General features: G+C 37.8%; 1 long non-coding RNA gene across 1 annotated transcript in view; it reads left to right on the plus strand.

The window, feature by feature from the left end:
* The first annotated feature begins 481 nt into the window (after window positions 1-481).
* LOC140533090 (uncharacterized) overlaps window positions 482-14,339 on the plus strand; it is a 111,330-nt gene continuing 97,472 nt past the window's right edge. The window contains exon 1 of the long non-coding RNA XR_011976794.1: window positions 482-660. This is a non-coding gene — a long non-coding RNA (uncharacterized lncRNA). The remainder of the gene's footprint in view (window positions 661-14,339) is intronic.

The following is a 14,339-nucleotide window of genomic DNA, read 5'->3' on the forward strand; positions in this document are numbered from 1 at the left end:
TGATAACCCAGGTCAACTCAAGCATCCTAAAACATTCCCAAAGGCTAGAAGTCACTCATCCTTTTCTTGAAGACCTCTAGTGAGGAAAATCTCTCTCTCTATGTGACCTTTTTCACTTTAAGATAGTTCTAACAAGAAATTCCTCCTTACATCAAGGCAAAAATCCATCTCTGCAACTTTTAATCATTGCCCCTAGTTGTTTCCTCTGGGTGAAAACAGAAGAAATCTAATCTATTCTTCTACATAATGTTTCAAATAATTATAGATCCCTATGATGTCCCCCTAAGACTTTACTTGGCTAAGTATTATCAGTTTCCTTCAACTAGACATTATGTTTCTCCTTTGACTATCTCCAGCTTAAATAACGTTATTCTTAATGTAGGTGACCCATGGATTAAAGACTAAGGCTCCTTGCCTGCATGACCTCACGGAGCTGGTGGAGCTTGACAGAAAAGAAGTGTCTGGTCTTCCGGATTCCAGCTTCAAAAGAAAAGCTTCTAGACTCTCTTTAGGTCACTGAAGGAAATGAAAGACTTGGAACAAGCTGCATGTAGAGGAACTGGAAACTCTGGTCTTGTCCTTATTGCCAGCTTACTACGTTACAGACTTTGGGGAATTTCCCCTTGCCTGAGATCTAAAACACTTTTTCTCTTGCCTGAGGTGAGTTATCTTTCTCCCAATGGGAGAGCTTTTATACTCTGTATTGTCTAGTATGTTGTCATCTGTATACTTTCTTATTTCTGTTCTGGGATAAATGGGTTTATTTGCTCTTTGCCATGTGTGAAGCTGGCATTTGATGAGAAGAGTCAAGCCTTGAATAAATAGTTTGGGATACTCCTTTCTAATTAAAGAAAAGCATTCAAGATTACAGCTTGAACCAAAAAATTGTTTCCCTTAAACTAACAATATTTAAGGGAGCAGATACATGTAATTTTAGCTCTGAAGAGAGCAGAGTGACCAGCCTCTGGCATCAATCTCCTTCTTCCCTTCCTTGCAGGAATCAATTTTCCTTGGTGAGAGTCTTGGGAGGATATACTAGAGAGGACTTGACTCCTTGGCAAGCCACATTGAGACAGACCTATGCGGACACCCGTAACCTATATGGGCAAAACACACATACTCTTACGTGTATAATGCTTGGTACTGAATATAATAGGACAGCTAGATGGCAGAGTAGATACAGCACTATGCCTGGAGTCAGAAAGACCTGAATTCAAATCCAGACTCACATACTTACAAGCTGTGTGACTGACTCTGGGCAAGTCACTTAATTCTGCTTTCCTCAGTTTCCTCATCTGTAAAATGAGCTGTAGAAAGAAACAGCAAACCCCTCCAAAATCTTTGCCAAGAAAACACCAAAAGCAATCACAAAGAGAACATGACTCAAAAACAACTGAATATATTACTCCAAATTAATTCTGAAAGGAAAGAGTATAGCAGGATTATGCCTTTCATTATCCTGAACACTATACCTGTCTTAATATAGCTTAAAATCACATTGGCTCTTTTGGCCATCATGTATTCTTGCCTCATACTGAGTGTGCAGTCCAGTAAAACTCCCCAATTTACTTTTGTTTGAACTATTTTGTCATGCCCATTCTCACCTTGTGCTTGTAGTATTGATTTTCCACTCATAAATGTAGAATTTAATGTAGCATCTACTAATCTAAATTTATTTATATTAAATCTCATCTTATTGCATCCAATCCGGTGAAATATTTTTGTAGCTTCATTGTAAGAGGCAGCATGGTAGACTGGAAAGAGTGGGATTTAAAGTTAGAAGACCTGGTTTAAATCTCCACTTTGCTACTTGCTACTGCAAGACCTTAGGCAAGTTATTTCACTGCTTTACCTCAGTTTTCTCAGTTGTGAAATGAGAATACTGAGCTAGATGGCCTCTAAAGTCCCTTACAACTCTAAATCTATAGTCTTATGTTAACAAAAATGTTGGTTACTATGACTTTTTTTCCGTTTAGGAAAAAAACTCAGGTAGGGAGAGGAGGTAGCAGAGGAGAGGCTGACCCTAAGTGTAGTCATACTTGGAGGGGGATGGGTCACCACTTCACCCTGTGGGGGTTGGGTGGGAAGTGGACCACAGGAGTGGGGCATTACTGTGATGAGACCCTGGGATGGTTGCTTGGGGAAAGATTTGTTTCATGGTGGAATAGACCAACAGGAGGTCACAAAGAGAGGCACAGAGAATAACTCCTCCCAGGGAGGAAATGCAACACTGCTCCACATCTTGGCACTCTGAAACAAAGCCCAATTCACCCTGGGCTAGGTAGAGCTTTGTTTCCTCTGGGCTTAGCACTGGACTCTGAAATTCGTAGGTGATTAAAAGTTTCTTGAATTAAATTAACAGCTAAAGCAAAATGGAGAAACTCTTTGAGTTACACATTTTTTATCTTCTGACATTGGGGAACATAGGCAATTTCCTGCAAAAGACAAATTTTCTTTCCCAGAACTTAAAAGAAGCAGGAATTTATTCACATTGGCTTTTGCATAAAGGATATTGAGTAATGTAGAGAAGAGTGTCATCAAACAAAGCTGTAAAGAGATCCCAAAACATTAAGTCAATCGATTGACATTAAATCTGAAGGCATTGAAGGTATTCCTGAAGGGGCTGAGAAAATGTGGCCCAGATACTTGGATTTCTGATCATCTAACTTCATCCAGAGCTACTACTTGGCAAACCTAGAGGAATGGATAATGAACCTTCCTGTTACACTGTCTGTCCTAAACATCAGCTGTTCTAAATACTTAGGTAGGTTCTAAGTTATAGTCACTCCTTGAATGAATTCTTTGGCAAGGGTCCTTAGTACACACAGACAGCATATGCTGATGGTTATAGGGAGAGCCCCGTGTGGCTGTGGGATGTGGGAAAATTGCCCCCGTGTTATAAATCAGACTTGTATTGCTTTCCAGACATCAAGTTCACCCTCATCTCCCTCAAATATGGGCAAGAAGGAGACCCGTGACCCAAACTGGTATTTATTTCTCATAAAAGAACTTTGGATCAACTTGGACAAATTCTTGATGGAAATAGACATTTCTAGGAATTCTTTTACCTGGAGACAAAAATGGGGAGTGGGATTGGGAACACCAATGGTACAAAGTCATTGTCCAAATCTGAGCACATTTGCTAGGTGATAATGATCATGATAACAGTAGCATTTCTATAGCAATTTTAGGTTTGCAAAGCATTTTACAAATACTATCTCACTTTTTCTTCACAACATCCTGGGAAGCAAATGCTATTATTATCTCTATTTTACAGTTCAGGAAAATGAAAGAGAGAGAGTTTAAATGACAGACCCACGACTGCACAGCTAATAAATGTCTGGGGCTGGGTTTGAACAGAGATCTTCCTGACTAGTCCAGAGTTTTATTCCTTGTCTACCTAGATGCCTAGTAGAGAAGGCAGCCCAAGGGAGGGATGCCATGGCAGTGGATCCTGAGGGTAATGGCCTGGTAACTGGATGAAGGAGCATGGCTGTACTACTCAGCAAGGGCTGAGGAACACAAGGTCTTCAGACCACCATGGGAAGGAAATGTATCCCTCCATACCCAGGAAAAAAATGTGTGCCTTACAGAAGATGGCATTCTAGGGTAAAGCCCCATTCTGGTATAGACTCCTAACTTCTGCACCACAGCAAGAGGCCATGATGGAGTTGAAGGGAGATTGTATCTAGTGTCATAAGCTGAGTTGTGGTGTTGTCCCAGTGCTGGTACTTATAAACTTATGGCTCTGGGAAAATTACTTTCCCTTCCTTTATTTCACTCTCCTCTTTGTAGAACAACATGTTTGGATTGGATATTCCATAAGGTCTCTTCCAACTTTAAATCCTTTGTTATAACATGGAAGAGATTTGTAGGGCAGATGTCACCTTCTGACTTGTTCTGAAAATATCAACCTCAATAAGACTCCTGTGGAATGTGTAATTATGAAGACTGTTTCCTTCTGGGCTTGCCAGGATGAGTGAACTACAAAATGTGCCCAGAAACAGCTAAATGAATAGATCTATTTGATTGGCTTATGCAGAGTGGTCCATTTAAATGGTTGTGAGATCTTGTCACATGCCAGGGTTTTCCTTTCTGTATACTTGATGCTGGGTGGCTCCTTCTGGCAATGGTTAGCCAATAAGACCAATTGCTTCTCAAGACAGATCCACAGTGGAGACCAGAAGAGGATGCCATTATAATAGAGAGGAGGTGGTAGAGTGAAGTGGGCAGGGCCTTAGATTTGGGGACAAAGAACCTGGGTTTGAAACCCAGCTCTGTTACTACCTTTAAACTCTCTAGTCATCTTTTCCCCTCCTGGGTCAAATGAAAGAGTTGGATGAGATCAGAAGTCCTTAACCTGAACTTGTTTTAAAAATATTTTCACAAGTACATTTTGCTATTACTGGTTTCCTTTGTCATCTTGTATATTTTATCCCTTTCTCTGGGATGCTTTCTAATAAGACTTTTAACAAGTAAAAATGTTTTTAATGCCAGAAAACTTGTGCTCCCCATGGCATGGAGGCATTCATTTTATGACATATCAAATTATGTGTGTTATAGGGAAGGCTTAAAACCCTTGGGGGACAGTAACACTCATGGGAAACAATTTTCAGATTTTGCCTGGGGTGTACAAATGCATGGTCCCAGCTCTGAATGATTCAAATAGCCAAATGTTGCTCTTAACCTTTTTTTGTGAGGAGCACTGCCATTGTTAGTAGAAGAATTATATTTGGATCCTGCTATATATTTTTTAAAAATCCAAGATTCAATTAATTTCACAGATATATCTCCTGTAGGGGGACTAAAAATGTGGTCTATCTAAATTCAATAAGTATTTATTTCACACCTATGTGCCAGGCATTGTGCTAGACAGACAGTGAGGGTACAAAGGATAAAGATGTAGCAGTAAATAATGAATCCCCTGAAGTGGCTGCATGTATTGGAAATCACAATTTGTAGTTTTAATGATATAAAATATAGTGATTTGTTTCAGCCCAATGGAAATATGCAGTGCTAATTTTAATAATCTGACTAATAATAATTTGAATAATAATTTGACTTCTGAGGTTTCATTTTTCTCATTAATCAGAATCTGATGTATACTGCGTCTCTGGCTATCCTATGATCTGCTAACTCAGTAATTCTGTGGGTAAAAGAAACAAAACTTAGCTTTACATGTCTTCTTTTTCTTGATGAAGTTAATAATGGTCTTTAATACCACAGACTTATGGGTCTTTCCTTTAAAAATAAGTTTGAGAATTTGGCCAGGCTTGCCTTGCTGGCCTATGATAGTCTTAGAATGCCTATATATGTACATACACATGCACATACACACATATATATATCCGGGTGAAACTCTTCCCCTCTCCCCAAAACTTGTTTTTTTCCAGCTGTATATCACTTTTCCATTTCATGAAATGGAATTTCCAGAAAAATCATCATGTTCCTTGAGTCCTTTTCATTCAAGTTTATTTTGTTGGAAGAGAAAGATGAGGAAAGTTTCTTTGACTAAGATTCTAGCTTAATCGCTGTGCACTTTGGCACTTATCTGGGAAGTACTGTTCTAACAATTAAAGAGATTATAAGACGTTCTTTATAAGACCTTTATGAACATGGTATTGAAGGTATTTCTGATGAAAATTGGACAAAGGAACAAGAGGACTTACTAAAACCATTTTCTGGGGCAGGCTATATTTTCCATATCCTAATTGAATGGTATAGAGAAGACAAGATCCTATTGTGTTTATTATTTATTCTAAAAAATGGCTTGGTAGATTAAAATGAAGTTTTAAATGTTACCTTCCAACAAGGAGATTCATACATATACTAAGATCATATAATATTCATTGATGAATAAAACAAAGATAACGGTTCAATGATCGTCTGATGGTTTATGCCAAGTGAGGCACATGACAAGATAATGTAGGTTCATCAGAGGATTTTGTCACTGTCAAGGAGAATGCCTACTATGTCCAACTCAAGTGGAAGAAGATTCCCTCATGTTGGGGAGATTCTCAAGGTATTCCTGTTTTCAGGCACTCAGTAGTGCCTGACTGTACTAATCCCCAAGACACTGTGGGTTCTCCTTAATCGGATCTGTGATTGTTCAAAAAAGAACTTAATAATTCATATAGGAAAAACAAAATGCATGAAAAGTATCTATTGCCTCTACTGTGATACGTAGTTGGTAGATGATTCTATTGAGTTATTATCTATCTAAAGCAGGTACTATGGATAGACAATTAATTCATCCCAGAATTAAATGGGAGGAAAAGAGCAATTGGAAAATTGTGTAACACTGTTAATGATCCCGTGCTGTTCCTTGGCTTGAAACACATCTTCTCAATACAAATGTTCTATGGTTACACAAATACTATATGACTGCAAATCTTAAAACACCCCAGTCTCTGAATACTTAAACTGTTCATGACCCAAAGGGCAATGGAGACATACATACATAGTGGACATCAGTGGGCTGTAGTATATTTTTATTGATGGCCTACATACAAGAAATAGTGCAAAGGATATAACTCAAGAAAGGTATAATAAGAAAAGAAGGTGAGCCTATTATATAGTAAGAGTGAGAGAAAACAGATGGACAATACTGGCACCCAAAATGTAAGAAAATCTAGAGAAAGGCCTCCAGTATATTGAGAGTAGGTCCTCTATGGAGCATCTATAGAGGAACATAGACAAGAACTACATTGGATGAGAAGGTATAGATGGGTTGTGACCTACAACAATGGTGGGAATCATGGATACTTGGAAGGACTGAAATATTTAAAACTTAGAGGAAATACTCCTGACTTTTAAGGAACTTCTTCACATTCAAATGTAGATTGAAAAAAATAAGTAGCATTCATATGCTTGTAGACCATAATATTCATGTACACCAAGCATCATTTGCTGAAAAATTGGGTCAAATGTCTTATAACTCTAGCTATTCAGTCCTTTATCAACTAATAAAACAATTATTTCATATCCCATGCTTTTTTTCTTCTCCTTCCACTTCTTTTGTTTAGTTCATAGATTTGATAAATGAAACTACAATTAAATAATCTCAACACTTCAAGATTCATGGTTTTACCTGGGAACAGGCTTCCTTCACTCTTCAGGGTTACAATTCCTTTACAGCAAATGAGTGGTTTTGATTATGGTGATGGGCCCCTCTGGCCTGCCCTCTCATGACAGAGATGATGTAATGCTGGATCAAACACTTCCAAGTTTGTTATATGATCCAGAAGAGCTTGTGTTCCATGGGCATGTTGTTAGAATACACCCTTTTACTATGCTGGAGATATTAGTAGGCAATCGTGTTATTTGGGAAAATTGTATTATTTTGTCAAGATTTCTAATATCATTTAGTGACTTTTCTCAAATTTCTTTTCTTTAATTTTATGTTATAGTTTTATTAAAAATTATGCTCAAGTCAATACTGCCTAAACTAACTTATATTTTAAATGTAATGACAAAAAATATGCTAATAGGTAATTGCATTCAATTTGATCAAGATCTAACAAAATGGATATAAAAACAGACAAGAACATGAAGAAAACTATGATAGAACTGCTGCAGGAGAATGAGCTCTACAAATGTTCAAAATATACAATCAAGCCATAATTATTACTTTGGTAGTAGAAAAATAGAGAAAAAAGATCACTGGAAAAAGATGAGAAAGAAGAAATAGAATACAAAGTGTGTATAAGATTAGTGCTTAATAAACCTATACTTAAAAGAAAAGAAACACCCCCCCCCCCCCAGCAGGGAATGAAATCACAATTCAACAAATATCTGGGAAAACTGGATAGATATGTAACAATTAGTGGCACTGGATTTTTACTTTAACTGCTCACTTTAACCACCTCAGCAATCTAAAGCATTTTGAAAAGTATTTTAAAGGATCACAAAATTAGAAAAAAATAGAATGATGTATATTTCTGAAGAAAAGGGAAGGACATTTTACTAGAGGCAATCACTGCAGACAAAATTGATGGGTTTGATGATGATTAAGCAACTTTTTACAACAAAAAGACTTATTTCTGAAATTAAAAGAAAATAAACAGACATGGAAAAATATTTTCAGTAAATGGGGAGGGGATAAGCATTTACATAGCTCTTATTATGTGTTGGGCGCTATGATGAATACTTTAAAAAATCATTATCATTTCATGATCCTTACAACAACCCAGTGAGATAGGTGCTCCTATCCTCATTTTTACAAATGAGAAAACTGAGGCAAGATTAAGTGACTTGGTACAGTTAGCTTCTGAGGCTAGATTTGAACTCAGGTCTTCCTGACTCCAGGCCCAGACCTCCATCAACTAACACTTGAACTACTTATAAGGCATGAAAAGATTAGAATATCCCCCCTTCCCTTCTTTTGCTTCAGACTGATGGGTGCTAGTCCTTAACCCTTTCAGAGGAAAATAAAATGGCCAGTACAACTTTAAAAAAAAAAATCTATGATCTTATGTTATGAAAAATTTATATTTTTGAAGTTATGAAATTTTATATTTACGTGCTTGAGAACATAGGTGTCCTTCCTATGATCTATCCTCTGGCTTTTCAATGAAATAGTCTACTTCAGAAAATTCCTAGCAGCACCCCTCCATGCCCTTGGCTTTATCCCTGGATGAGGCCAGAGAGATCAGGATAGTGGATAAGCTTCTCATCTGGGAAAACAAGAGCCCCCTGTAAAATGTCACAATTGACTTGTACACCTTTTTTAGGAGTAGGGGGAACTTCATGCATATCATATTTCTTTGTAGCAACAAGATCACAATGATATTTCCATGGATTCTCCTTTTTCCTACTTCATAAATTGAATCCAGAATCTTTTTCTTTTAAAATTCTCTCCAGGATGGGAAATGGAAGTTCACTTCAACCCTTTGATAAATCTGCGATGCCATTGGTGTGGGTATTCCCTCAGCAAAATCATAGAAGGTTAGAAAAGATCTCACAGTTCACTCGGGGCAGGTAGGTGCCCCAGTGGATAGAACACTGAGCCCAGAGTCAGGAAGACCCATCTTTCTGAGATCAAACTTGACTTCATGCACTTGGTAGCTGTATGACCCTGACCGAGTCACTTAACTCTGTTTGCTTCAGTTTCCTCATCTGTAAAAAGAGCTGGAGAAGGAAATGCCAAGAAAACCCTAAACAGTGCCACAAAGAATCAGATCCAATTAAAATGACTGAACAACAACAAATATAGGTCATTTAGCCCAACCTCCTCATTTTACAGATGAGAAAAATGAAGGTGAGTTGTCCAAGGTCACATAGATATTAAATGGCAGATCTAGGATCTGAATTCATATCATTTGATACTAAACCAAGGACTCTTTCCACTGAACCAAACTGCCTATATAGCCATCCCTCCATATCTTCTCATGCTGTGCAATTTCTGTCCACATATAGCATTTGCTACAGAAAGTCTACCCAGGAGCTTTTCTTAGGTGTCAGAAGCCTGTGTTGTTTAAATTTCTTACTTTCTCTCAACCATATTTCATGCAAAATACTTGTATAGTACAGGATGGAGGAGTGCAATGACTACGAATCTGGTGTGGTCAAAGTTGCAAGTCTGAGAAGGAAACCTAGACCAGTTCTTCATTTTCACCAAGGGTAGTACAAGAAGGAGCAGGTTTAAAGAGAACATGGTTAGTCAGGAATTGATATATCTAAATCTATATATCTATATACATATATATATATATATTGACACACACACACATATATAAGCTACTATGCCCATTGACTTCTTTTCAGAGAACTCACCAGAAATTCTATTCATTTCTATCACCAAAAGGATTAAACCATTACCAGTTTTTGCCAAAAGATCACACAAAATATGGAAGCAGGCAAATCAATAGGTCTGAAGCACTCATGGTCTGAGGAAAAGTGTGAGTGAGGAAAAGTGTGAGAAGTCCATTTGTTCAGATTAATGCCAGAAGGTGCCTAACGGAATAATGTCAGACTTGTTTCAGAAGAAGCAAAGGTTTGAGTGTCCAATGACTTTAAAATGGTGTCCATTTTTTCACAAGACATTGATTTCCCATATATCCCCAGGCCATTAGTGGTTTTCCACCCTCTGATGGTTAAAGCCAATCTAACCCAGGGAGTACAAAGCCAATTTTGGCTTTGCCAGTAGGTGCCAACATGGCTCTAGTGCATAAAAATCTGGCGATCTGGAAACAACGATCCTAGCTGCATATCCATCTGGTTCAGGTGGTTTTGGTATAATTTTTTTTCTGACCTAGAAAAAGGAGTTCATCCTCAAGGAAAGATGGTAGATTAACTGAGAGTAAGAAACTATTTTTTGTTTTCAGGACAGAGGACAGGGCCACTGCAACCACTTAAGAGTTTGTGCATATTTTGAAACTATTTCGACACTGACTATAATTGCCAGTTATTTTCCTGGTACGATTGCATTTCATTTGTATGCTTGTCACAGTTTAATACCAGTTTCAGGAAAAAGCACTTTTATTAGCAAACTCTATCATTCTCTACTTTTAAAATTTGGTAATAATGTGAATCAGGGCCTGAAGTCAGGAAGATTTGTGTTTCTGAGTTCAAATCTGGCCTCAGACACATTAATTTTATGACTCTGAGCAAGTCATTGTACTCTGTGTGCCTCAGTTTCCTCATCAATAAAATGAACTGCAGAAGGAAATGGTAAACTACCCCTGTACTTTTGCCAAGAAAACCCCAAATGGGGTCATAAAGACTAAGAAATGACTAAAATGACTGAATGACAACAATAACATGAACCAACAAAATGGGAAAAATGATTTTACAAGCTATTGTTAATCTCAAAAAATCAAGTGTTCATATTAATTTGGTTACTGGTTCTTCCTTAAATTTCATATACCACAATGACTTTCAACCAGGAACCTTTAAGCTCCTGCTCCTTAAGATCAAGGATTGCCTCATCTAAAGTTTTATATGCCCTTGCCCAGGTCTGGTACAAAGCTTAATAATATTAGCTAATTCTTAATATTTGTTAAATGCTGATTAAGTGAAAACAAGGAGTTTAAGACAAGATTTTTCCAAAGTAACTGAAATTTTAACAAACTAAGATGAATTTTATGCTTTACCGATTATGTGTCAAAGATAATAGGTTGATTGTCTTGAGTTTATTACTTTGAATCAGGATTGGTCCTTTATTTATTTTTAGCCCTGGGGAAGCTGAATTTTAGAGAAACTCCCTTGATAATCCTGAGGCAGACTTGTAGTGTATCATGTATGTATCCAAGAAAGCTTCCTGGACTTCCTTCAAGATTCAGCTCAAATTCTGCCTTCTGCAAGAAGCCTTTCCCAGTTTCCTTTCCTTCCTGTCCTCCTACCAGGGCTGACCCTCTGAAATTGCTGTTCAGTCATTTCAGTCCTGTTCAAGTCCTCATGACCCTACTTGGGGTTTTCTTGGCAGAGATACTAGAGGGTTTGCCATTTTACAGATGAGGAAACAGAGGCAAACAGGTTTAAATGATTTGCCCAAGGTTACACACTTTGTGAATGTCTGAGGCCAGATTTGAACTCAGGAACATGGGTCTTCTGTACTCTATCCACTGCACCACTTAGCAGGCTCCTCCTCTTCCCTCTGATGCAGAAATTATATTCCATCTACTGTATGTATTTAGTTTTTGACATACATGTCATCTCTCCCATTAGTCTGTGAACCCCTTGAGAGTAAGAACCCAGTAGAATGTGAACCCTTTGAGAGTAGGAACTCTATTTTGGCCATTCTTTGTGTCCCTAGCCCTTAGCACAGAGGACACACAAAATAAATGCCTAATGACTGGCTGGTGTAGAGAATTTTCCTCCTTTGGTCTTCCTGAGGGCTTTAGATATTTTAACTTGCCACATCTGTATATTGCAGCAATTTTTAGAAGAGTGTTATATGAATTAAGTTTAATTATGTTGAGGATGTGCTTGGCCTTTGCAAATTTACTGATATACAAAGCAATGTCTATGCATTACTAGAAAACATAGATGTAAATGAATGCCTAAGCACTCCTGAATTCTAGAAGGGCCCATTGAAAATGAGGAAGAGAGGCTTTCTACTGGAGATTTGCTTATTTTATACTCAGTAAATGGTAAAGGGCTCCTTTCCAGGAGAAAAAAATTGGGAGGGAAAGCAGAATTCCTCATAGTAAATCCTCCATCTTTAAAGGTTCTTCCAAAATCTCTAAAACACATTTCTTTCTTCATAGTTTCTTCCTGAAGTTCTTTTTGCTTTTTAAATTAATGAGCAACCTATCACATACAGACTAGCTATGTAGCATAACTTGGATTATTAGTGCCAGGTTATCCACTGATTTATATATGGTGTTACCTACAACAAGTCACTTAATCCCTCCGTGCCTCAGTTTCTTCATCTGAGAAATGGGGTTAATATGTTTTATTGTTAATGTATTTTTAATGAAATTAATATATTTTTAATGGAATGGGAAGATTTTTCCCATCCATTAATAGGTCTATGTGACCTGTTTAAATCCTATGGAAGCCTGAGTCACATGACTTTGAGTCACATGAAGTTTGTGGTAGGAAGAGCTTGCTGAATGGGTGGAACAGGAAGAGGCAGAGCTGAGAGGAAGTTGGTCAGACTAGTCAGAGGAAGCGCAGCGAGGGTTGTGAGTGGGAAAGCTTAGTAATGTGTATAGACTTCTTGGTTACTATGATGGATTTCTTTGTTGCTATGATGGATTTGGTTTTCCAGTGTTGGGACTTGGCTTTCTGGTGTTTGAATAAATGTTTTGGTTCTGTCTTCCATGTAGAGAGTCTGTGGTATTTTGTGGTTCAGAACTGTGCTGCCATAGGCACTGTGAATATCATATGGTGATACTTATGTTCTGGAAAAGATATTGGGAGGGTGAAGTAGGACTTCCCCTGAAACAAATTAGTGTAGGGGAAAGGCAGGTGGATTTCAAAGGATCTGGATTCAAATTTTGTATCTATCACTTATTCTCCCACTTTGATTGACGATAAGAACTCACATTTTTATTATGCTTTGTGATTATAAAGTATATTCTAAAAGTTAACTAATTCTGTCTTCCCCACAGTGTAATATGCTGAATTTACTGTAAGAATCCATAAGGCTGAATCTCATCTTTGCTATTATGTGACCTTGAACAAATAATAATTGTAGCAATAATTATAATAGCTAACCATTATATAGCACTGATTGTATAGCAGACATCTCATTTGATCCTTAAACAACCCTAGGAAATATGTGCTATTATTAGCCTCATTTTGTGGTTGAGGAAACTGAGGCAAAGGGAGATCAAATGACTTGTCCAGGGTCACACATCACACAGCTGTATGTGTCTGAGGCCTGATTTGAACTCTGTTCTTCTTGATTACAGGCCCAGTGCTCTATCTACTACACCAACTAGCTTACATTCTCTAGGTCTCAGTTTCCTCATCTATAAAGGGAGAGAGGTAGATATAACTTCTAAGGTCCCTTCCAGGTCCTAATCTACCCTTCAGTGGACTTGACTTTCAGCAGAATGGAGTACTTGGAAAGGAGTCTTTGCTGTAAGCAAACCGCAGAGCCTGAGAAGATATGAAAGGATGGCAATCATGACTTTCGGAGACACCCTGACCTTGGCTTCATTTCTTCACAGCATTTTAGCAAAGTGAGATGTGCCACAGAGGTCACCCTCTGCAAAGCTTAGGTTCTTCTCAAACTTAGACAAGGAAGGAACAAATGGAATACCTTGGTTTTTGGTCCATGTTGAAGAAATCTTGGGTGCATGGCAATCTTGACTAAAGACCAAATGTCACATAACCTTTTGAAAAGGAGGGAGGGGTTGTGAAAACAGGGATCACAAGATCCTAGCGTCACTGACTTCAGAGCTAGAAGATACTTCGTGGGACAAACTGACTTTTATATTAACTTTTCAACTATTCATTCTATGGAGGAAATTCTTTTGGATGTCAATGATTTCCTGGTGGTAGAGTTAATTTCTTTCAATGTAAAGTGCCTCACACTTAAACAGTGTACTTTTTTCTCCCCTTCCATCAAAATTAGTTAAGAATTACCAATATCTGCCAAACTACTGAAATGATTATTAATAACCACTTACTAATATCTGAGGATCCAGGTTTTCTCCCCTTTCTATTTCCTCATTTCAAGACTAAATCAAGGCAGTTTCTGCTGCTGATGAGATAGGGTGATCATCACCCACAATTTTGGGCAGGACCCCATCCAACTGGGAAAGCTTATCTCTAATTAAAAGGTAAGGAAAACCTAATCTAGGTGAATTTTGGTCCATTGTTGAACTACAAAACTACAAAATCCCTTTGTCTAGATTGCTTCTGAGGTGGGTATGATCTAGGTG

The sequence above is a fragment of the Notamacropus eugenii genome, chromosome 3, assembly GCF_028372415.1.
Source record: "Notamacropus eugenii isolate mMacEug1 chromosome 3, mMacEug1.pri_v2, whole genome shotgun sequence".
In the NCBI taxonomy this organism is placed as follows: domain Eukaryota; kingdom Metazoa; phylum Chordata; class Mammalia; order Diprotodontia; family Macropodidae; genus Notamacropus; species Notamacropus eugenii.